Source organism: Dermochelys coriacea, chromosome 6 (genome assembly GCF_009764565.3).
Source record: "Dermochelys coriacea isolate rDerCor1 chromosome 6, rDerCor1.pri.v4, whole genome shotgun sequence".
NCBI lineage: Eukaryota > Metazoa > Chordata > Testudines > Dermochelyidae > Dermochelys > Dermochelys coriacea.
In genome coordinates this window covers 93,364,675-93,388,295 of record NC_050073.1, presented here as the reverse complement: position 1 = coordinate 93,388,295, position 23,621 = coordinate 93,364,675, and the positions used below count along the sequence as shown (strand labels likewise).

General features: G+C 39.0%; 1 long non-coding RNA gene across 1 annotated transcript in view; it reads left to right on the top strand.

Annotated features, from left to right (window-relative positions):
* The first annotated feature begins 296 nt into the window (after nucleotides 1–296).
* LOC122460622 overlaps nucleotides 297–23,621 on the top strand; it is a 72,565-nt gene continuing 49,240 nt past the window's right edge. Inside the window, exon 1 of the long non-coding RNA XR_006282048.1 lies at nucleotides 297–447. This is a non-coding gene — a long non-coding RNA (uncharacterized LOC122460622). The remainder of the gene's footprint in view (nucleotides 448–23,621) is intronic.

The following is a 23,621-nucleotide window of genomic DNA, read 5'->3' as shown; positions in this document are numbered from 1 at the left end:
TTCCTGCTCTCAGTTCATGCTCTGAAGCCCAATAATCGACAAGCCTTGTAATTTATACTAGTAGAGTAGCCATGGGAGCTGTTATATACCAGTAAACATGTAATCCTTTTCAAGGATGTCTGAACACCATCATTGCCAGGAGGCGTTGGAGATGGATCGGTCATGTGCTTCGGGTGGAAACTGATTCCATCCCCAGAGTGGCAATAAGATGGACACCTGAAGGCAAGCGAAAACAAGGCCACCCAAAAACAACATGGCAAAGAGCTGTGGAAGCCGAGCTGAAAAACCTGAGGCACAGCTGGGGAACCATTGAAAAACTTACCAGAAACAGACAGGAGTGGAGGAGCTTTGTCACTGCCCTAAACACCAGAGGCATAATAGGAACATGATGATAATGATGACTAGAGAGTGTGCCTCAGTAATATTGTGCGACGATGAGTTCCACAGGTAAATTACACATTGTGTTAATTATATGTTGCCTTTGGGTAAGACTCTATTATAATATTGTTTTCATTAATTAAATGCATGTGCTAATGATATTCTGTAAAACAAGCTCTTTTTGTGGTGCATTGCAAGGATGTAAAATAACTGGTAAGAGACTTTAAACAATGAGAGGTGACCACAGCATCAGATTAAATCTCTTTATCTCTCAAATTATCCCCCTGCATATTCTATGTCTTAAGGGTTTGGGACTGGTAAAAAAGGAAATGGAGATTTTGGGAGCCAGAACAAAAAATACAAGAAGCCCCGTTCATTAGTTTGCATACCTAAAATATATTCTTGTTTCTGTCTCCCTGTATACTGGATGTCTTGACAGCAAGTTGCATATTCAGTTTTAAAGAAGTCAACATGGATGAACTATAGACCAAACTTTGTGACCTTATCCCTGCACATACTTTCCAAGTAATACATTCCTAATGTCATCTTTCCTCATGATCCTTTCTCTTTCTAGAGTTCTGTTCTATTTAGGGGAATATCAGTGACAGGAAGAAAGTCTTAGGGCTTGGCTATGCTTGCAAGTTAGAGCGTATTAAAGCAGCCCCAGGCACCTTAACTCCCGATGTGTCCACACTGGCATGACATGAAGAGCACCTGGACTCCGCAGCTGGAGCGCTCCTGATAATCCACCTCCATGAGAAGTGTAGAGATTACTGCGCCCCGGCTGAAACACCCGGGCGTCAGTGTGAATGAGGTGTTGCATTACTGCACTGTGATTGGCCTCCGGAAATGTCCCATAATCCCCTGAAGTCAAGTGGCCACTCTTCTCATTGTTTTGAAATCTGCTACAGAAATGCAGATATCCCCTTTCAAAGCTCTGTTTCTGACATCCGGCATGCTTATCTGCTCCCAGACAAAGCAACCATTCGTGTGGAATTCTGCTGTTGTAAGTGTGTGGGGATGGGGGGGGGAGGGAGGTCTGCTGCTGTCTGATCTTACAAGACAGCAAGCTGACACGCTCTCAGCCCCCCAAAACACACTCCCTGTCACACTCCACTCCCCCACATTTGAAAAGCACATTGCAGCCACTTGCACCCTGGGATAGCTCCCACAATGCACTGCTGTTTGTGGTTTTGCAAGAGCTGCTAACGTGGCCATGCCAGTGCGCTTGCAGCTGACAGGGTAAACACACGGCAGTGTTTTCCCTGCTACGGTCTCCAAAGTCTGGTTTAACTCCCAGCGCTCTACATCTGCAAGTGTAGCCATGCCTTTAGGTCCTGTACATCCTCCAGCATAATAAAGTCTCCTAGCACAACTGGAGGCATAAGAAGAAAGCTAGAAGGAAGCCAAGGATGAGAGAGACTAAACCTGTCTATGTGAGATGGTTGAGTGAGAGTTGAATGGTATGAATCATTTACTGGGATCTTCGAGCTGTAATTGTTTTCTAGGGTTGGTCTTGTGGCTAATTCCTTGCACTGGTATGTGGGGAATTAATTGATTTTTAAAGCCAGAAGTGACCATTAAATCTTCTTGTCAGACCTCGTGTATAACACAAGCCACACAATTTCTTCCAGTTACTCTTGTATTGGACCCAATAACTTTTCTTTGACTGAAGCAGAGAGAGGCAGCCTTTGGCATGCGGCCTGCCAGGGTAAGCCCCCTGGCAGGATGGGCCAGTTTGTTTACCTGCCGCGTCCGCAGGTTCGGCCGATCGCAGATCCCACTGGCCGCAGTTCGCCACTCCAGGCCAATGGGGGTTGTGGGAAGCGGCACAGGTCGAGGGATGTGCTGGCCGCCGCTTCCCACAGCCCCCATTGGCCTGGAACGGAGAACCGCAGCCAGTGGGAGTTGTGATCAGCCAAACCTGCAGACGCGGCAGGTAAACAAACTGTCCTGGCCTGCCAGGCGGCTCACCCTGGCGGGCGACATGCCAAAGGTTGCTGATCCCTGGACTAAAGCATATCTTCCAGAAAGGTATCCAGTCTTGATCTGAAGATAACAAGAGGTGGAAAATCCATGATGTCCTTCGGTAATCTGTTCCAGTGGTTACTCAAACTCACTGTTAAAAATTTGTGCCTTACTTGAATGTATCTCTAACTTCCATTGTTTCTTTATGCCTTTATCCCCTAGACTAAAGAGCTCATTACTACCTGGTCTTTTCTCCTTGTGAAAGTATGCATAATGAAGCCACTTCTAAATCTTTTTTATTATTATTATTATTATTAACTAAACAGATTAATCTTTTGATGTCTCTCACTTTAAGGCATATTTTCCAGGCCTCAACTGTTTTTCTGAGGCTCTTTTCTGCATCCTCTTCAGTTTTTCAAAATCCTTTATAAAATGTGGACATAGAACTGGAGGCAGTATTCCAATATTTGTCTCACAAATGCTGTACACAGAGGCAAAATCACCTCTGTACTTCTATTGCCTGCTCTCTTGTTTATACATCCAAAGATTGCATTAGCTCCCTTTGCTACAGTATCACACCAGGAGTTCATGTTGACTTGTTTGTCCCCTATGATCCTTAAATCCTCTTCAGAATCACTGCTTCCCAATTCTCACTCAATTTTCAGCTCTGGTGGGTTGTTTTAATATCTCTGTCCCTTATTTCCCCATTTCTAAATATTGCCAATTTTTTCTACCTACTCTGTAGTTGTCTTGTCTTAAAATGTAACCCCTTCAGTGCAGGGACTGTATCCTACCTTTTATTTGAACAGTGTTTAGCACAACACTAAATTTGGCTGGCTGCTACTGTAATACAAATTATATTGACTAGGGCTCAAATTATTCTCAGTCTTTTTCAGTTTTGCAACAACAACATCAAATTCCTTCTTTGGTACCTTCCCATTTAGAAAGCCTTCCTCCAACCCTTTGAATTAATTTTATAGCACATGTTATCATAATTTCTCTGGCTTTGACTTTCAATGAATGTCAAAATTTTGCTTTTATGTTCCCAACCAGAATTTAACATTAAGTATTGAAGTTATGACCTGTTTTCTTCAGATCATTCTCTTATTATTTTTGATAGAAAAGAGGGGAATTTAAGCATTGCTTTTTGTTCTGTATTGTTATACAATTGATAAGCACAAACTATTCAAGAAAATTGCCTGGAGCTTCCAAGCATTTCAGCAGACACCTAAGCAATGTACAAGTGTTAGTGACTCAGATGTCTGTCTGTATCCTTCAAAGAGATTAAAAGAAAAGAGGCTGACTAACCAGTAGGTGTAGCTTAGTCACACTAAATCCCACATGTAGGAATAATATAGTTTTACACTATTGTTCCCCTGACTATTTTCATTAGGCTCTGCACTCCTCTGTGGGGTTGGATTCAAGTAGTGCATGTTTCATGGGGATTGGATCAAAGTCTTCCCTACATATTTTGATTAAAAAAATATTTTACATGCATGGAGCATTTCATCTGTAGATTCTGAGATGAGAGAATGGTGCTCTTTGGTGATCATTGATATTGAATCTGGGTCTGTCACTAACATGGTGTTCTGTACCAGAAATGAGGGTGGATAGTTCACCCTAGGGAATTGTGACATACCTAAAAGTAATTTTATAAAGTTGAGGAACCATTATTCTCCCCATTTTACAAACAGTATAACTGAGGCTCAGATATTGTCTAAGGTCAACCAAAAAGCCAATGGGAGAATGAGGAATAGAACATACCTTTCCTACTTCCTGACCTGGTACTCAGTCCACAGGAATACAGCTGTTCCCAATATAACCTTCAAAAGCCATCTACCTGCCCTTCCAGATGCCCTCTCCCTAGTCTCACACACACTTTCTTTTGATGCCTTCCCCCCACACTTTCCATTGATACCTTCTTCCACTGCCACCTGGGTCCCTCCCCCTGCAAAATGGGAGTGTTGGCTGGTCACTCAATATTCTGTAGTGGATTGAAGGTACCATATAGCATTATGGAATTCCAAATCCTAAGGTGGGACAGGAAATGGTGGTGGGACAGGAAGTGGCCTAATTCCAACCATAACTAGAGGACTCTGATAGTGTTAGAACAATGATATTTTGATATATATTGACCCTTCCATCCAACAAACTCAAAGTGGTTTATACTCATTAATGAACTAGCTGTTCAGTTTCACGTCATCCTTGTGAGACTGGAATTATCATCTCCGTTTTACAGATGAGGGAAACTGAAGCACAAAAGGAATTATCAGTCTGCTACTTTGACTTCATGACTACACTGAACTCATGTGGACTTTAATGGGAGTTAAGAATGGTGGGTATCTCACTGGAAGAACTGGACATTTTTCAGGATTGTGTCATAAATGAATTGTTTAAGGTCATGGAGAAATTCTGTGTGATAGCCAGGGACAGATTTTAAGACTTGTAATCTTGTACCTTAACCACAAGAACATCATTTCACTCCAGTGTACATTCCTGAATTTCATTTTCATGAATTCAAAGGATGATGTGGTACTTTGTTGTTGTAAATGAGAGATTTAACACCATACTTGGTGAGTGAGCTAAAGTAAAGAATCAAACGGTGCAGATAAAAAAAGAAGAAAAACAAAATTTTGATAATGTTAAATAGAAAAGGCAATCCAACAGAGACCTACAGACCACATGATGTGACTGGCCTGAACACAATCAAACAAGCTTGGGTTCTCAGTAAAATTCAAATAATATCTAATACCATTAGAGTTGTTTAAGATTATCACAGGACCAGTTAGCACATGCCCGGTTGGATTAAAGAGCAAGTCAGAAAGCACAAATAAATCCCATAGCTGAGCCGATTGTGCAGAAGTCATTTTTATATATACAATGGGTCAATAGAAATTAGGGATAGGCAGAATTTTTTCAGCAAATGTAGCCAGTGTGAACCACTGATCCAATATTACAAATAATTCTAACAAATTTAAAGTCAAAAGTGGGTATAGCTTAAAAAAGACAGACAAAATTAATTCAAGAAAATGCAGTGATAAGCTGTGAGTTGTTTCACTTAAGTTATGAAGGGCTTGAGAAGTTGGTCATAGGGTACAGGAAATTAATACTGGGCTACAAAAGAGCTCTTGGGTTTTGTGTTTGGTTGTAAAATGCTTTCCCCATAAATTGTGAGATGAAATCCAGCCCATGTCAGTAGTGACAGAACATCATTACCATCTGGTGGCTGTTTGGTGGCCCAATGTGTGTAAAATTAATTTGTGGCTTTTGATTCAGTACCTAGTGAATGGATAGGTGTCATTGTCACAACTGGTCCGTAGAAACTTCTGAAGGCTGGAAACTTTTTTCTCTACTCTTGGATCATATATAACAGGGATAGGCAACCTTTGGCATGTGGCCCGCCAGGTTTGTTTGATTAACTGCAGCGTCTTCAGGTTTGGCTGATCGTTGCTCCCACTGGCCACGGTTCGCCACTCCAGGCCAATGGGGGTTGCGGGGAACGACGCAGGCCAAGGGATGTGCTGGCCCCCACTTCTCGTAGCCCCCATTGGCCTGGAACAGTGAACTGCGGCCAGTGGGAGCTGCGATCGGTTGAACATGCGGACTCAGCAGGTGAACAACCAGCCCGGCCCACCAGGGGGCTTGCCCTGGCATGCCGCATGCCAAAGATTGCTGATCCCTGATATACAATATATTTAATCACAACATTAGTTCTGACCACACCTGTGCATGTCATACCCAGTTAGATATTCTTAGCCTGCAGGAGAATTGGCATGAATTAGAATCTTTTTTGGCAAACCTGTGATTGAAGCCGGGAACTGAATGGGTCATGAGACTGTATTGTGTTTTCACCCTTAGGCAGGGTAAACGTACATTGGTAGAAACTAGTGGACTAGAAAAGTGTATTTTGCTGCTGCCTGAGCTGGTTGGAAAACTTTTTTTTAGTTTAGTTTTTTCTGGGATTTTTGGAATTTTTTTTTATCAAACATTTTTGTTTTGTTGAAATTAGAATAAAAGTATTTCATTTACATTTTCAGAAACCTGAATTTAAGCAAGCTGACACTTTCTTATTAAAATTTAAACAAAATATTTTCCTATTTATTTTTTATTTTGAAATTTCTTGTAAAAATAGAGATGAAAATGACATTTCCCCCCCAAAAAACATTTTTTTTCCCAACCAGCCCTTGCTAGACCCCTTCCATGGGCAAACAGAGAACTACAGCAATTGGATATCAAACACTGATTTCCTCTAGAGCTCTAGTCACTCAAATTGATAAAAGAGTGAAACAAAGAAAAAGAAGCTTTTAAAAGTCATTGTGGACTGATTTTGAAATTTGGGATGGTAACCTCCTTGAATGAAAAACACAGATGACTAGGAAAATCAGACTGTGAACTGCTTACTCACCTTGATGATCATTCACTCACATAAGTAGTCTGACTGGGAAGGGGACTTCATTCACATTCTGATCCATGCTTTTGCTTTTTAAAGCTATGGCAGTATCCCAACAACCTTGTACACCTGGAATGAAAACAGAGGAGATTATTTAATGGGGTATATATTTGTATATATGGCGCTATCTTTCACTATACACATTTCCAACTATGAACTCTTTCTTTTGTTATCCCACATGTTATGATTATATATTATGGTCTTGAAGTAATGTAATACTTTGCAGGTATATTGTGACTTTCATTCTTAAGGCTTCAAATGCACCTTTCTTGGTTGATGATAGCAGTGTTTCAGAACTGCCATTGCTTAGAGCTTCCATCACATCTGCCTAGAATCATAAAGCAAGTACTATCTCTTCCCCACCCTCAACTTTTTACTAGAGATATTTTTTACCCCTTCAAGATTACTCTTAAAATGTAAATGGAGTCATCTTCAACCTCAGAAACGAGTAGCACTGATGTTATCAGCTCAATGTATGTTGGGCTATCATAGTGACTGCAATGTAAGGTCTCATTACTTCTGTCGGGATTCCCTCCCCACTCTGAACACTAGGGTACAGATGTGGGGACCCGCATGAAAGACCCCCTAAGCTCATTTCTACCAGCTTAGGGTAAAACTTCTCCAAGGCACAAACTCTTTGCCCTTGGAGCGTACGCTGCCATCACCAACTGATTTAACAAAGAATCAGGGAAAGGACCACTTGGAGTTCCTATTCTCCCAAAATATCCCCCCAAGCTCTTACACCCCCTTTCCTGGGGAGGCTTGAGAATAATATTCTAACCAATTGGTTACAAAGTGATCACAGACCCAAACCCCTGGGTCTTAGGACAATAGAGAAATCAGTCAGGGTCTTAAAAGAAACAGAACTTTATTATAAAGAAAAAAAGTAAAAGAAGCACCTCTGTAAAATTAGAAGGGAAGCTAATCTCACAGGGCAATCAGATTTAAAACACAGAGGATTTCCCTCTGGGCAAAAACTTTAAAGTTACAAAAAGAAAACCAGGAATACACCTTCCTCTCAGCACAGAGAAAATCACAAGCCAAAACAAAAGTAAACTAACACATTTTCTTGCTAGTACTCATTAATTCTAATGGAGTTGGATTGCTTTCTTTCTTGATCTCTCTCTAGCAAGCACACAGAACAGACAGACAAAAGCCTCCCCCCCTCCCCAGATTTGAAAGTATCTTGTCCCCTTATTGGTCCTTTTGGTCAGGTGCCAGCCAGGTTACCTGAGCTTCTTAACCCTTTACAGGTAAAAGGTTATTGTGCCTCTGGCCAGGAGGGATTTTATAGTACTGTATACAGGAAGGTTGTTACCCTTCTCTTTATATTTATGACAACTTCCTTCTTTGAACTGTATGTCCAAGATTTTCCAAAACAAGAGTTTAAGTTTAGATCCCATAAATTACCTCTCCTTGGCCAACTAGGTGCTCAGCTTTTTTGAAAATGAGGCCAGAGCCTTAAATATGAAGTTAGAAGATTACATTGGTACTCCTACTTTTGGAAAAATCTTGGCCCTTATATGTATTGAAAGCCTACCCTGCATGGACCTGATTCATCACTGCTTTGCATCTCATATAGCCATTTACACCTGTGCAAATCCAGTGTGAAATATCACCATTCTTTTCTGTTTGCATTTTATACCCAGCCTGTACAGGTATAAGTGTACAAGTATAAAGTCCAGTGCAGGGGAGAGTTTGAAACATACCTGTTTAGGTCCTGCTCATATAATGAAGTTTCTTTGCCAAGACGTGTTGGATATTTCTATAGTTCCTTAAGCCTCTGCGCTTCAAACAGAAGTTCTGTAGGCTGAGTGGGGGCAGAAACTACCGAAGAATGTCACACATCAATTTTGCATCCAGCACAGAACAGGAATGAGTAATTGTTAGGTGAGAAGTTGATATAACTTTGCTAGCAGTTCTGAGCAATCTGCAAGATGTTATACAAGACTTAGTGGAGGCTTGACTAGGTGTCTTAGAGAAATAGTAATGACTTGCAGAGCTTTTCATTTCTAGGTCACTGATTTGTGTATATCATATTTTGTCCGTGCAAGCTATCACTAGCTGATGACTCCTATGTGGGCTATGTGACAATAGTTGGTGGTCTGAATTCAATCCTACTGAACATTATATTTAAAATCACCACTGGCACTAATTGGCATGGTGGTTGACGATCGCAGCAGAGAAACCAAACACTAAGGCTATCTCTACACTTATGTTGATATAACTTATGTTGCTCAGGGGTGTGAATAAGCCACTCCCAAGTGACGTAAGTTACACTGACCTAAGCGCCAGTGTAGCCGAAGTTATATCAGCGGGAGAGCTAACATTCACGGGGGCTGGAGTAATTAGGCTTAGAATGTCTGCTACAGAAGTGCAGTTGCATCAGTGCAATTCTGCTGCTGTAAGCTTTCTAGTGTAGCCATAGCCTAAATGGGAATTGATAGTGAAATTACTCTCTCAGCCCTTGAAGTGGTTCCTTTCACAGCAGTTCTGAGACAGATTTGCAGAGTAATATCATAGGATATCAGGATTGGAAGGGACCTCAAGAGGTCTTCTAGTCCAACCCCCTGCTCAAAGCAGGACCAATCCCCAATTTTTGCCCCAGATCCCTAAATGGCCCCCTCAAGGATTGAACTCACAATCCTGGGTTTAAGCAGGCCAATGCTCAAACCACTAAGCTGAAGAACACACATAGATTTTGAGGCCAAAAGAGACGGTTAGATTATCTAATCTGATTTGCAGTGTAACACAGGCTATAGAATTTCACCCAAGTACCTTATACTCTGTCCAATAACTTGAGCTTAACAAAAGCCTGTGTTCTAGAAAAGAATCCAATCTTGATTTGAAGACATCAAGAGGTGGAGAATCTATCACTTCCCTTGATAGTTTCTTCCAATGGTTAATGAACCTCACTGTTAAAAATTTAAGTCTTATTTCTAATTTGAATTTCTCTGTCCTTAACCTCCAGCCAATTGTTCTTTTGTTATGCTTTCTCCTCTACATTAAAGGTCCCTTTACTACCTGGTATTTTCTGCCCATGAAGGTACTTACATACAATCATCAAATGAGGTTAAACAGAATGAACAATGAAGCTAGCACTGCAATTAAGCTTGCCTTTTAGCTGTGCTTGTTTAACCTCTCCACTAGAAATATAGGAGTCAGACACCTCTTATTTTTGGTACTAATCATCCCTTTCAACTCGTGTGCAAGTCAAACGGAAACTTTCCACTGAATTCAGTGAGAGTTGGATCTGGCCCCAAAATAATTAAGATTTAAACCAATACAAGTTAAAGACTGTATGTACAAATCCCAACACTGCTAAAAGTACCAAGGGACTTGTGCTTGCAATCATTCCTATAGTTTACATGATGATGGATGTGAACTCAATAATGTTAAAACATTGTAGAAATAAAGGTAAACAATAATTCAAAATCATGTATTCTATTCTAGCATTTGATTTCTGGCTCTGCTAATGTACATTACTATGCTACATTCAACAGTAAAGGTTTGGATCAATCTGATGCTCTTGGTGAGAGTTTACTGAACAAGAAGCTGTTGGAAGATTGTCGGATTTCCACTGAACTCAGGAAGTTCTTTAGTGTATTATTTTATGTTGCCACTTATTTTCTCTCTTCGCTCCTGCTGTTCAAAGTACATTTAGCTTTGTGTTTACTTGTTGCAAATCTTCTAGAAAACAAGTTTATTGGCAAGAAATAATGAATTTTAAATTCATATTGGAAAATCTTAAAGGAACGTAAGTTAAAAAAATCACTAAAGAGAATATTGTTCTAAGGGTTACCTCCTCCAATCAAAGAAGAAAATATTATATATTCAACATTTGATTTTTGTAAAAACTGAATACTCTCATTAATCTTCTCACAAACAAGCTACCGATGAAAAATTATTCACGGAAATTATCTGGTAAATAATTTGGAATAATATCTCAATGTGAGAATGTTGGAAGCTGCTCATGGAGAAATCTCTCATACACAAAAAGTAACATTCACTGAATGACTGAATTGCTATTATTTTTTTATCAAATTCTGTTGTTGCTTCTTAAAATAATTGGTCATATATTACTATCACTTTGTGATAGAAATAGATTACTGATATATTTATTATATGAATTCCATGAGGCACAGGATCTGTGAGTATGCTGATACTCTAATGTAGGAAAAGAACAACAGCTTGCTAAGAAGAGTAACCAACTCTAAAAGGTAATTGAGTAGGTTTGGGCAAGAAATAGCTTTCCTGTCCTGCAAAAAAAAAAAGTCATCTCAAATTGGGACAAAAAGTTGAAATCTCAAAACATTTATAAACCAAAAATCCGGGGACAAATTATTTGAGTAATTTGAAATCTTTTTGTTTTTTATAATTTTAAATTATTCATTTTGATTTTGATCTTTTAAAATCTTTTTATCACAGTTATAGAGTAAGGCTGGAAGGGACCAACAGACTGTATAGCACAAGACACTAAACATCACCTAGCCACCACCCAATAAACCCAACACTCAGAATTAGACTAGAATATTACAGCTCTCAGGAAACTCAACTATTGTGTGCGACAGGCAGAGAACAGGAGGGGCACCAATACCAGAGGCCCCTTCAATGGCAGGGAATTAATTTAGTGAGATAGGCCAGATGAGCAAGTGGTCTGCACCCACTACTGTAGAGGAAACTGAACCACACTCAAAGTGCCTGTCAATCTGAACTGTTGAAAATTCCTTCCTGACTCAAATATGGCAATCAGTTTGACCTTGAGCATGTGAGCAAGACCCACCAGTCAAGCACCTGAGAAAGAAAATTCTTGGTAAGACATTAGAATACCAGCCCAACCAGTCCAGCGTCCCATTTCCAGACAGTCCAAATTTATGAAAATTTCAAAACAAAAAGTAGTTTTGTCTAAAACTTCTTTTTTTTTTTTTTCAAAAATGTTAAAATGGAATATTTCAACAATTTTGAAACTTTTTTCCTCTGATGGTGGGTTTCTTTTCTTGTTGTTTTTGTTTTGTTTTGTTTTTGAGTCAGGAGATTCATGAAAACTGACCCTATTTGCAAAAAAAAAGGTTAATTGAAATTTCCCAACAAGCTCTATAAATGACGTCATTCCTTTGGACTCCATTTTTAAAGTGTGATCTGTGACTGTAATACCTGACTCTAAAAAAATTAAAGAACTATATGTTGCGATGGCTAAACCAGTTCCGATAAAATAATGAAGTTACCAAACCTAATCCAAAACCACACACCAAACTTTTACTGATGATTGCAAAAATTAGTATAACTTTATTTGTAAAATATTACTTTTCATTTGCACCTACCTATGCTTTCCCTTATGGTAGCCAGAGAAGCAGCAGTGCCAAATTATGGTAAAAATGGCAAATCTGGCCTGATTGGAATCAGGAATTACCAGACATCTTGAGAGAAAACCTGTTCTTGAGAGATTTCCGGCTTAGTGGTGTTTTGTGGTTTTGTTTTGTTTTTGTCTTTTTTTTCAAATCCAAGTTTTTTTGATTGTGTCAGAAAAGAATCCAATGTTTTGGTGTCTATCCAGATCAAACCTCTGAACTTTCTGAGGCGCGCACATCACACATTATATGTCACAACTCATTGGAATCAGTTGCTTTAACAAATGTGTACTTGATTCTCATTTACGGTAAGGCCTAGGGTGACGAGATGTCCCGATTTTATATGGACTGTCCTGATTTTGGGGTCTTTTTCTTATATAGGCTCCTATTACCCCCCACCCCCATCCCAATTTTTCACATTTGCTATCGGGTCACCCTAGTAAGGCCCCTTTATACTGCCACAGAGATGAAAAGGGCCTTACTGAAAATAAGAATGAGGTTTGCACTTCTCTGACAATGTAAAAGGACCTTAGCATAAATGAGAATCACGTTATGTGTCTCCACAACACTTGGCTATTTTCATGCTTCTTCCACTTGTGTGAAGGGCCTGATCCAATGCCCTCTGAAGGCAAAGGGGATATTTTCATTAACTTATAAGGGCATTAAATCAGGTCCAAAGTCTGTTCAGTCCTAGCATGGCTGAAGGGAATTTGGCACTCACTTTCCTTAACTCAGTTTCCACATAGTCCCTGAAATGGAGGAGTTCTTTGGCATTTTAGTGTGGCTGAGATGATATCTGCACAACTGCAGTAGTGTGCTCTGTCTTCCAAATCATTAATACCGAACACGTGTCAAAAACTGGCAGCAGTCTTTCAAACATTGCTCTCTCCCTTTTCGCAGTTTGAAGCAATGTGTAATCCAGACAAGACCCCAAAGGCCAGATCTGTACAATTTAAAAGAACAAATATGTTCCAAATTTCTAAAGCTTGCTATAAGGAGCATCAAAAGGGTAAAAGGATCCTTCCTACCTCCAGCAATCCCTACCCACCTCATTCCCCCCTTCTTTTCTGCCAGATGATTCCTTTGTTCTGTTCCCTATCTCCTCAAGATTAAAGTGCTGATCCTCCTTTGAAAATGATGTCATTTTCTTGCCTTGGCAGGGAGAGAGTTCATTACAAAGCTGCAGTGTGACTGATGGCTTTGAACAGATATAGGTGGAGACGAAAAAATGCATTCAGGGAAAGGTATGAAACTCAAAAGAGACAGGTTGACAGTTCAGCTGGCAGCAAGAGAGATGGAAAGAATGAGGGAAAATAGTTGTTTGGTGTGAATCTCACTCTCATATTCTCATTTACAACCATTGAAGATCTGCTTTTATTTCCTTGATGGTTTCATTCTGAATTGAAGCTATGGATTTGAATTAATTGTAACTATCGCCTTAGAGGTGCCAAGCATCTCCAAGTATATTATACCATGCAGATCAGTGTGAATACAGATTCTTTTCATTACTAGGTTTTGAAAACTAATTTGCTGTTGAATCAGGTTCTCTCTCCATGCTGATGCTTGGGTCTTGTGGGGACTGATGTTTGTAGGATTTGAAGAAGCAAAATCAGGTTTGAAAATTTTAAATCTCATAAAGACAATTTAATCTTAGTGAAAGATTCAGCACTGATGACAGCTCTTATGACCTAATTGTTCTCTTTATTCACAGAATAGATAACACATGGGGAATTACCCTGATTTGAATGACAACTGCTAGGGGTGGCAGGGTAATTCCACTGCTGTTACCATTCAGCTCTTCTCTTTGGGCAATTCTGACAGTCGTTTCTATGACATGACTTGGTGCTTAACTTGTGCCATGGCTGAGCCCTGGCACCTCTAGGCTTAGGAGTTCATAGTCCTGGGCTTGCTGCATCAATTATGAATGCAGAAACATTCTTTTAGTCCTGGCACTTAATTGCTTCAGCCCTGACACCTCTTTTATTAAAAATTAAACTCTGTGGTGGATTATTATTCTGGCCCCTTGTCCAAGGGTGAGTTTTGTACACTGAACAGCACCTTAATCCATTAGCTTCCCTGGGATTTACTGTGGTGAAAGGTGTTCAGCATGAGCTAGAGTAATAGAATCTGGCCTATGCCTTGTACAATGCTCAGAACATTGGACCTTTAGGCACTACAAGAATAGGAATAGTTCCTGATTCAGACGATTGCTTAAGCACATGGACTTCAGAGAAACTTAAGCATCTATTTAACTTTAAGCATGTGTTTTAAGTGCTTTACTGAAAAAGGATGCTTTCCTGAATTGGGGCTGTGATGAAGAATAATAAATAATTTGTTTGAAAAACATCAAAACATTCATACAACTATTCAGTGGAGTTTCTTTTTCCTTATTCATTAAGCTTTAATAGCAGGAGTTCTAGTCCAGATCCCTGCCAGAGTGAGATTTTCCTCTGCTCTACATTTCTAATATTTTGTTCAGCCTTGTTTAAAAAACTCCCAGTGGATGGACTTCTACCACTTCTTTCCATAAATTATTCCATAGCCTAATAGAGTTGACTACGAGGAAGTTTTTTTCCTAGTATGCTTTTCGTCTCCCTTTCATCACATCCTCTTTCTCTTAATTATACCCCATCTACTACACTAGGACACAGATCCTGCAAATACTTGCACACAGGCTTAACTTCATACACTTGAGTTGTTCCTTTGTAGGACTGAGTTATTTTGCTTCTTTGTTTACAACTTCCACATAACTGTGGATAGTCTCTATTAGAGAGGCAAGCTTCTTTTATTGGACCAACTTCTGTTGGTGACAGAGACAAGCTTTCGAGTTCCACATAGCTCCTCTTTAGGTCACTGCTCCTACATCATGCTATGTTCCGCTTAGTCATTGCTTAGCCAAGATGTACAAAGGGACAATAAGCTTAATGGCAGGGATCGTCTTTTTGTTCTGTGTTTGTGCAGCATCAAGCACAATTGAGCACATGATGGGACTCCGAGACACTGCCAATATAATAATGATGATTAATATATAAAATGCTATAGAGGTGCTAAGTATTATTATTAGTTTCTGTTCCTCTTTGCCTAAACTTTTGTATAATGTTACTGTGTACTAGTAAACAACTGCCACATTACATCCCAGAGTTGGCTCCATTACCACTTGTGGGTAACGTGAATCATGGAGGCAGTGTAGCCCAGTGGATAGAGCACTGGACCGGGACTCAGGAGATATGGATTCTATTCCCAGTTGTGCTGAAAGCCTGCTAGATGACCTTGGCCAAGTCACTTCCCTGTTCTCTGCCTCAGTTTCCCCAACTTTTAAATTAGGATAATGATACTGACTTCCTTTGTAAAGCACTTTGAAATCTAATGATAAAAGTGTGATATAAGAGCTAGGTGGTATTTATTTATTTGTAAAATGCTTTGAGATCCTTCAGAGTCAAAGGGCATCATTTACAATGCATTTACAATGCAATATATACAGTGTTATCTATCTATAGTGTATGTGTTTATACACACATGCTTACACAAAGAGTGAGTGAGAGATTTGAAAGTTAATATCTTCGGAAAGCAATCTCACGCACACCTGGACATATGCACACATATGCTGAGGAATATTTACAGCAGTCAAAATTCTCAGACCTAATTTACACTCCATATGAAAACAACAAACAAATTAGCAGACAGGAAGCTCTTACCCTGATGTCATGTGAAAGCATCACTAACACATCTTCATTTAGATAGATCGTTTGCCCAGAGGCAACAAAACAGTTTGCGCAGAACTATTAGGCAGACATTCAAGTTTAAATATTAATCAAAATATTATTTGGCTTCTGAATATGCAGCTATTAGATCTTTTAAAAAATCCTTAAATTTACTACATTTGTGGAATGATACAGTGTTAGTGTGTTAGTCTGTATTCACAAAAAAGAAAAGGAATACTTGTGGCACCTTAGAGACTAACAAATTTATTTGAGCATAAGCTTTCAATCTGATGAAATGAGCTGTAGATCATGAAAGCTTATGCTCAAATAAATGTGTTAGTCTCTAAGGTGCCACAAGTACTCCTTTTCTTTTTAGCACAATAGGTAACTGTCAGTGCTATATAGGCACTGGTGAAATATATACACAAGGCTCCTCTTCTGTTTATTTATTTTTTTCTTTTCCACAGGCAGTGAAATGATTCTGGTTTGTAAAGGCCTCACTGTCTGTTTTGCAAAGCTAAATTTGACTTGCCACTTTGACCTTTTTTATGAAGCAGGTAGCCTGTTTGAAGCTTAGCCTCCTCTAATTTGTGGCAGTGACACACTTTTCATGAAATGGCCCATTTAATATTAGCTATGCAGGTGTGACTTCTTTATGCTCCTTAAGAAATACTTTCCCCCTCTCTCATTCCTCCCAAGTTCCAAAGTTTAATGTCAATTTACAGAAATAAATACAATTTCTATCTATCTATCTATCTATCTATCTATCTATTGGCTTCTTTGAAAAGTTCTTTAAAACACACTCTCTTTCTCTTTTGGAGAAAAAAAGCCTGCCAGTTGCAAATGGAAGCTGACTCTCATTTAGATAGTGATTGATTTTACTTCAGGTGCAGTCCATCTGAATCTTTCCCTACTAGTGGGATGAAACTTCAGCCATGTTGATGTTGCTTCAGGCAAATGCAGGTTAGAAAGACATTGTTTTCTTTGTTGTTTTTATTTTTGACCCCCACTGCTGTTTGCCAAAATGTTTAAGACTTGCTTACCACTTAAATGAATAATGAAGAGCAGAGGACATAAGCCCCAAAATATCAACAAACGCTTTTGGGCAGGTTATCATCTCAGGTCCTATTGTGAGGATGGTGATTGTGGGATGCTACCCACCTCTCAATGAAGTGTGCAAATATGACCTTTGCTGAAACTAGCAAGTTAAAGTGACTAAAGCGTAAACTGACCCCTTGGAAAACAAAATGTTGATGTTGCAGCCCCCCAAAAGCTAAAATGGCAACTGTCCCAACAGGCACCTAGTTAGTCCACCATCAAGAAACCTTCAATCCTTTATTTTAAATTGTAAAGCATTAAAAAAGTTAGTGTGTCATCTATGTGCCAATCACCTCTCCTCTTCTGATTTTATTTTAAAAATGTGTTACCCAATACTAACTCAGGCAAAATTCTGTTGACTCCAGCAGGAGTTTTGCCTTAGAGGATAAGACTCTAAGGACATCAGGATATGACATCTCTCTCTTTAGGCAGGACTTTGTGAAATCCTCAGAAGACCCTGAATAGTGCCATCTCAGCTTGAGGCTGACATCGGACCTGCAGCTCTTAAAGTTAGTGGCTGGGGAATGGGATGGTGAGTGCAACTCTATACCAAAAAGAGTGAGGTCAGTTGCTAATATCCCTGATATTTCTCTGGTCCAATCTTGCAGTCTTTACTCAGCCAAAATCCCCACTAAAGACATTACAGTCAAACTCATTATTGCTTAATATTTAAAGTATAATAAGCCTTAGCACTTGCATAGCATTTACATCTTCAGACCCTCTACAAACCATTAACTAGCAGTAACACAGCATCCTTCATGAGTAAGGCAGCGCTCTACGCAAAAGCTCTTCAAGTGTTTTAGCTGATCAGCATGTAAATAGCTCTAGCTGTTTTCAACTCTACTTCAGCTCCTGTCAGTCACTAAGGTTTATGGTCCAGATTCTGCATATCCTTGCACTTCTAAAACTACCACCAAGATTAATCTCACTGAAGTCAATGAAAGTTTGGAGTGTGTTAGTGATGCAGGAATGAAAATAAGATCTGTGATGCTATTGCTGCATGTTATAGCTTCACATTGGAATTTTGTTTTCTCTAAATCATGAATGCAAAATAATGGCAACACAGTGAGTCATTCATCTGCATTTCTGTGTAATTCTGGATTGTGTTCACATCAGAAATGTCTTTACAGAGTCTCTTCAAGGATGTTGCTTTGTTCTACATCTGCTTTTGATGTGGAGAGAAAGGGCAGAGAATGAGCGTGATTCTCTGGATCATGATTAATTGAAGGGACAAAGTGTGGTTAAATGTTAGTCTCCACAAAAGAAAACACCAGATATAGTTCAAATGAAGAGAATAGCTTCCAACAACAAATGCACACACATTTTTGTGCTTCATTCCCTGAGATTGTGCAGAGCAGATAATAGGCATTCAGTCACACAGAGATCAATATTCTTTGGATTATATCTTCTTTTTAAAGATGCACTGATTGGCATTTAAGAAATGAGATAAATCAGCATATTCTATGCTCACTGTCTCCATTTGTTAGACTGAGATTTGGAAATGTCACAAAAATTTCCATTTAGTGTACCTATTTCTCATATTATTATCGTCACTTGTAAGAAATCATTAGTACCACAGGAAAGTGGCCTCTGGAGAGCTCAGTGTGGGGAAAACTCTGGATTTGCTCTCTAATAACCTCATGTGAAGAATCACAGGCATTTATAGAGAGAACTCCTGCCTGAGAACTTCTTAATTTGGTAAGAGTTGTCTGACTTTGGAAAATGTGGGGTATTTAATAATGTTCTACAAAATTGATCTTAAATCTAAACTCCTGATCTGACATTCAAACTGAACCTAAGCTTCCAAAAAACGAACAATACGTGACAGTCATGTTGCTTAATTCAGTACTGGAATGCTCTCAGGTATCACCGTGATGAGTACAGTATAAGAAACTATATAGAATAGGACAGAAATTCTTAGAAGAAAGGTGTCTCCATTTTTCTTCTTGCTTTCTGTGTGCCCTAAATTTCCTGTAGAAAAATTCATACTCAAATCTTTACAAGCTATTTTACTACTCATATATTCACATCAGTGTTGTTGGACGTAATAACAGACAAGTGCCAGGTACATTTTCAGCTATTGTGATATGGTCTCTGTGTGTGTGGACATGTGTGCATGTGTTTTAATGTCAACATTATAAACTGTTCCAGTATCACAATGCAATTTCAAATATATTCTAAATCTAAATCTGATCCTTCCATGCTCATTCCTTGAATTAATTTAGTAAATTTCTGTATTTAATTTTTTTCTATTCAATAATATCTCTATGTGTATAAAGAGAGAGGGACAAAATGGGTGAAGGGATATATTTTATTGGATCAACTTCTGTTGGTGAAAGAGACAAGTGTTTGAGCTTCACAGAGCTCTTCAGATCTGGGTTCTGCATAGCTCAAAAGCTTGTCTCTGTCACCAACAGAAGTTGGTCCAATAAATTATATTATCTTCCCTACCTTGTTTCTCTGATATTCTGGGACTAACATAGCTACAACAACACTGCAAACACAAATAGAAGTGATGTATGTATATATATTGTGTGTATATATACTTTTTAAAAATATAAACACATGGACTACAGCAACCTAAATGACTCCCTCCTCCTACACTTAAAGCTAATTACACAGACTGTCAATATCTCCACACCATCCAGATACGGTCTGAGAGAATGGATAGCTCTTGCACAATCAACAGACTTGGACTATTTCAGACCTGTGGGAGAAGTAAATTCCATAGCTGAGGACCCTTCACTAAGAAGGCTCAGTTACAGCATACAAATTCAGGTCTCAAGTCTGTTAGAGTGTCTCCATTGATCTTAGCTGTCATGGCAACATTGGGGTAGCTAGGAACAGAAACAGGAACAAAATGGAATCTTGTAGAATCCCACAAGAGAGGTGACTTGCAGTAACTGAACAATTGCCCAACATCACGTTCTTGGGTTTCTGAATGGCACTACTCAGGAAGCCTCTCCCAACAAGATCTAATTCCTGTCATATCCCTGAGTGCACTTGCTATGCACAAATTCTTTCTCATCCAATAGACCTGTTAAGTTGGTGCAGAAAGAACTGATCAGCACGTTGATAGCTTAAATATAGTAGCCAAATAGTTTTCAGTCAATAATGGGAAATCTTCAGCAGACAAAACAGATTTGAGATTTGGAATGTTCGGTAAATATAGCATTCCAACCAAAGGAAGCGGAACATAATCAAACATCCAGCTACATTGTTATGAGAGGAAGAAGGCTGAAATATATTTTTATGCAATGTTCATTTTTAGCTAGAACAGATGAGTCAGTGTGTGCGGGTGGGAGAGGGTCCTCAGTGAAATTATAGTACCATTAACAAATATTTTATTATTTATTTGTATTGTGGTAGAGTCTAGGAACCCTAGTCATAGACCAGGACCCTATTGTGCTAAGGAATATAGAAACACACAACAAAAAGAGTTAAAAACCTCATATAAGAAAGAAAAGAGACCAGATGAACAGCACAAGTAAACAATTTAGTAGCTTCTAAGCCTAAAACAATTGCCCAGCCTATAGTAACTAAAAGCCAATCCTGAAAACATCGCCTTCCAACTTTCCACAGTAAATTAATTAAAATGGCCTGGTTATAATCTGAAAAGTGGGTTTCTACTACTGGATGCAATGACTGAACCTCAACTACAGCCTCTGAATTGCAGGCACTTTTAAAATCCCACTCACTTAATTATGCAAAGTAGGATGATATCTTTGGGAATGATAATAAAGTGAAAAAGAAATCAAGAAATGTTAAGGACACTTTAATTATTAATTAGGTTAAAACTGATGCTTTCATGGCACACACACTCTCACTTGACACCTGCAGAGCACTGCTGGTTTGCTGATAAAGGGTAGCTGTAGTTCATATTGAGACTCCATTTACCAGCTGAAGAGGGAAAAATGCCCCCTGCATCAGCCATAAAGGTAAAAGAGCAAAAACAGGTCAATAATAATAAGACTGTGATCTACTGTGTCTCTTATAGGAAGCACTAAAGAAAGAAAATTAATTGTTCTCCTGTTCTTTGTTTTATAGGCAATTAATTCACCTGCTAACAGGAAATTATTTACTTGATTACATTCTGAATCCGTAGTTTAGCTGACAACCATTTGTATTACAGTGAGAATGGTCCGACATATGGTACATCTAAGATAGCTAAAAAGCCCAATCTGTGGATGTTGGATAGTGCCCTAGATGAGTTGCTCATGCTATAAAGACAGGTTTCAGAGTAGCAGCCGTATTAGTCTGTATCCACAAAAAGAAAAGGAGGACTTGTGGCATCTTAGAGACTAACAAATGTATTTGAGCATAAGCTTTCGTGAGCTACATGCATTCTGATGAAGTGAGCTGTAGCTCATGAAAGCTTATGCTCAAATAAATTTGTTTTCTCTAAGATGCCACAAGTCCTCCTTTTCTTCATGCTATAAAGTGGACAAGTGATGCAAACCACTGCAATGCAGATTTCACTCCTCCACTACAGCACAGCAACTCATTTAATCAGTCACAGTGGGGACCTGGATTTCAGTGTCTTTATGGGTAGGTCAAGCTGAGCCAACCTAATCTCAACCTCTTTGGGTGTTTAACCAACAGTAGTAAATATTATTTTAAGCATTACAGGCCTGATAATCCTCTGACACTGACAACAATTTTCCACTGGTGTTTTCCACTGGAGTGATGTGAATCAGGCCCAACATATGTTATTGGCGGAATCCTTCCCACCTAAGTCACTTATTAATTAAAAGGTCCAGTGTGGCTAGGGTGCTTATAAAGTTAACCATTGTTCACAATGAGGGATATAGCATTCAACCCAGCTTCTTTTTCAAACAGCACTAGCAAACGGGAGCTTACTATGCCTCTAGCATTTATTTATGTGAAGATATGTCTGGATCATATGTATCATCATAACAATCATTGTATTTAATGAAGAAAAGGACTTTTTATTTACTTATTTTTGATCTGGTGGTTGAAGTTCCTCTAGTTCTAGCAAAAGGAGTCACACATGATAAAATATATTGACTCCCTCTCCCAAGCCATCTGTCAGTTTTTCTATTGAAAGTATGTCCCATTACATTTATTCTGAGCTATCTGGTATAGTCTAATATTTCTTCCCTCATCTGTACCCTCCAAAACCAACAACATAAAAACAAACCACCCCCACCACCCCCACCCTGTCAGTGAATGTATGTTTGGCTACCAATAGAACATGTTTGTAAATTAGAATTTTTTAATGGATACATAACCTTGAATGAGAATCCCAATAAAATCATCAAAGGATCAAGAGGCAATTTAAATCCTGTGATTTTCTAAATTAGAGAGAGAACTCTGATCCAGGGTTCTTGAGTTTTAGGATAATCCCATCACTTTTGGGAAAAGGTGCCAAACACCCCTTAATTCCTTCAGTGATGATTAGGGGTGTCCTAATCTAAAAACAAATATTTTCAGTCTAGATAGGGGCAGGTACTAATAGGACAAATCATGTAGTGGTTTTCTTTGATGAAGGTAGTGAATGAAGCAGCCTTCCTCTATGTGTATTACCAGAATTCCCAAGTAAACCCTGTTTTTTGGAGTCCTCTCAGTTTTCTTTATGTAAGCTATTCTACATTTCTAATTTAAAGACATCTAAGTGCATTGCAGGAGGGTGGCCCAGATGTCCTGGACATGTCTGCTCATTTCTCTCTGCTCAAGTGGCCTAAAAGGAGAAGAGATTTCCTCTCGTGGAGATAAACTCTATATAAGGGAGTTCCCCAGAGGGTGCAAACTGGCTTGCTCAGGCCCCTTCCTGTAGCCCATGGTGTAGGAGACATACCAGGGAAAGGGAGGGGTGTGTGCCACAGGAATGGCAAGACCATGGCCAGGATGGAAAACCAGGGTGCCCAAAACTTTTCTAACACTGTAGATTGATTGACTTCTTTCTTTCTTTCTTTCTTTCTTTCTTTCTTTCTTTCTTTCTTTCTTTCTTTCTTTCTTTCTTTCACCAAATCCTGCTATTTCCCCCGAATTCTGAGAATAATGCTTAAGTCACAGATAATTAAAGGTGGTGATTTCTAAAAGAGCAAACATTTTTCTCTGTCTCCTCTATTCCCAGGAGCTGCTTCTTTCTGAAGTCTGTCAGTGCGCTCATTTCTTTCCTCTTTATGAAGTATTTGTTGTTCATCACCGCAAATTATGTCCTATTTGATAAAATGCAATGCAAAAAGTAGTTTTGTTAATGTTACCACTCACTAAAGTCATGTTCCATTTTAAGAAAATGCACTGTACATCATGGCAAATGGAAGGAGGTGGGGTGGAGGAGGGGTCATACAGGCTTGTCCAAACCTTAGTAATGGAAAAGATTTCATGCTCTTTGAACAATCATATCCTAATCCTAACGTTAATCCTCCAATGCTTCTATACACACAGAAAACTAAGCTATTTTAGACATGGGTAACCAAGCAGAATCATCTTCTCATCTCTCTGTAAAAAGTCTGTAAAATAAATTAAATCAATATCACATATATAATCAAAACTACCTCTCACCCTCCTTTCCTTCCCCTCTTTTGGGCTGTGTAATAATTTTGGACTGAGTGAATAACTTTGTTTTTATTTTGGATCTTTATCAAAATGGGTTGGTAAGAATGCTAATAATTCCACCTGTTTCAGGATTTAAAAAGATTACCTACAGGAGAA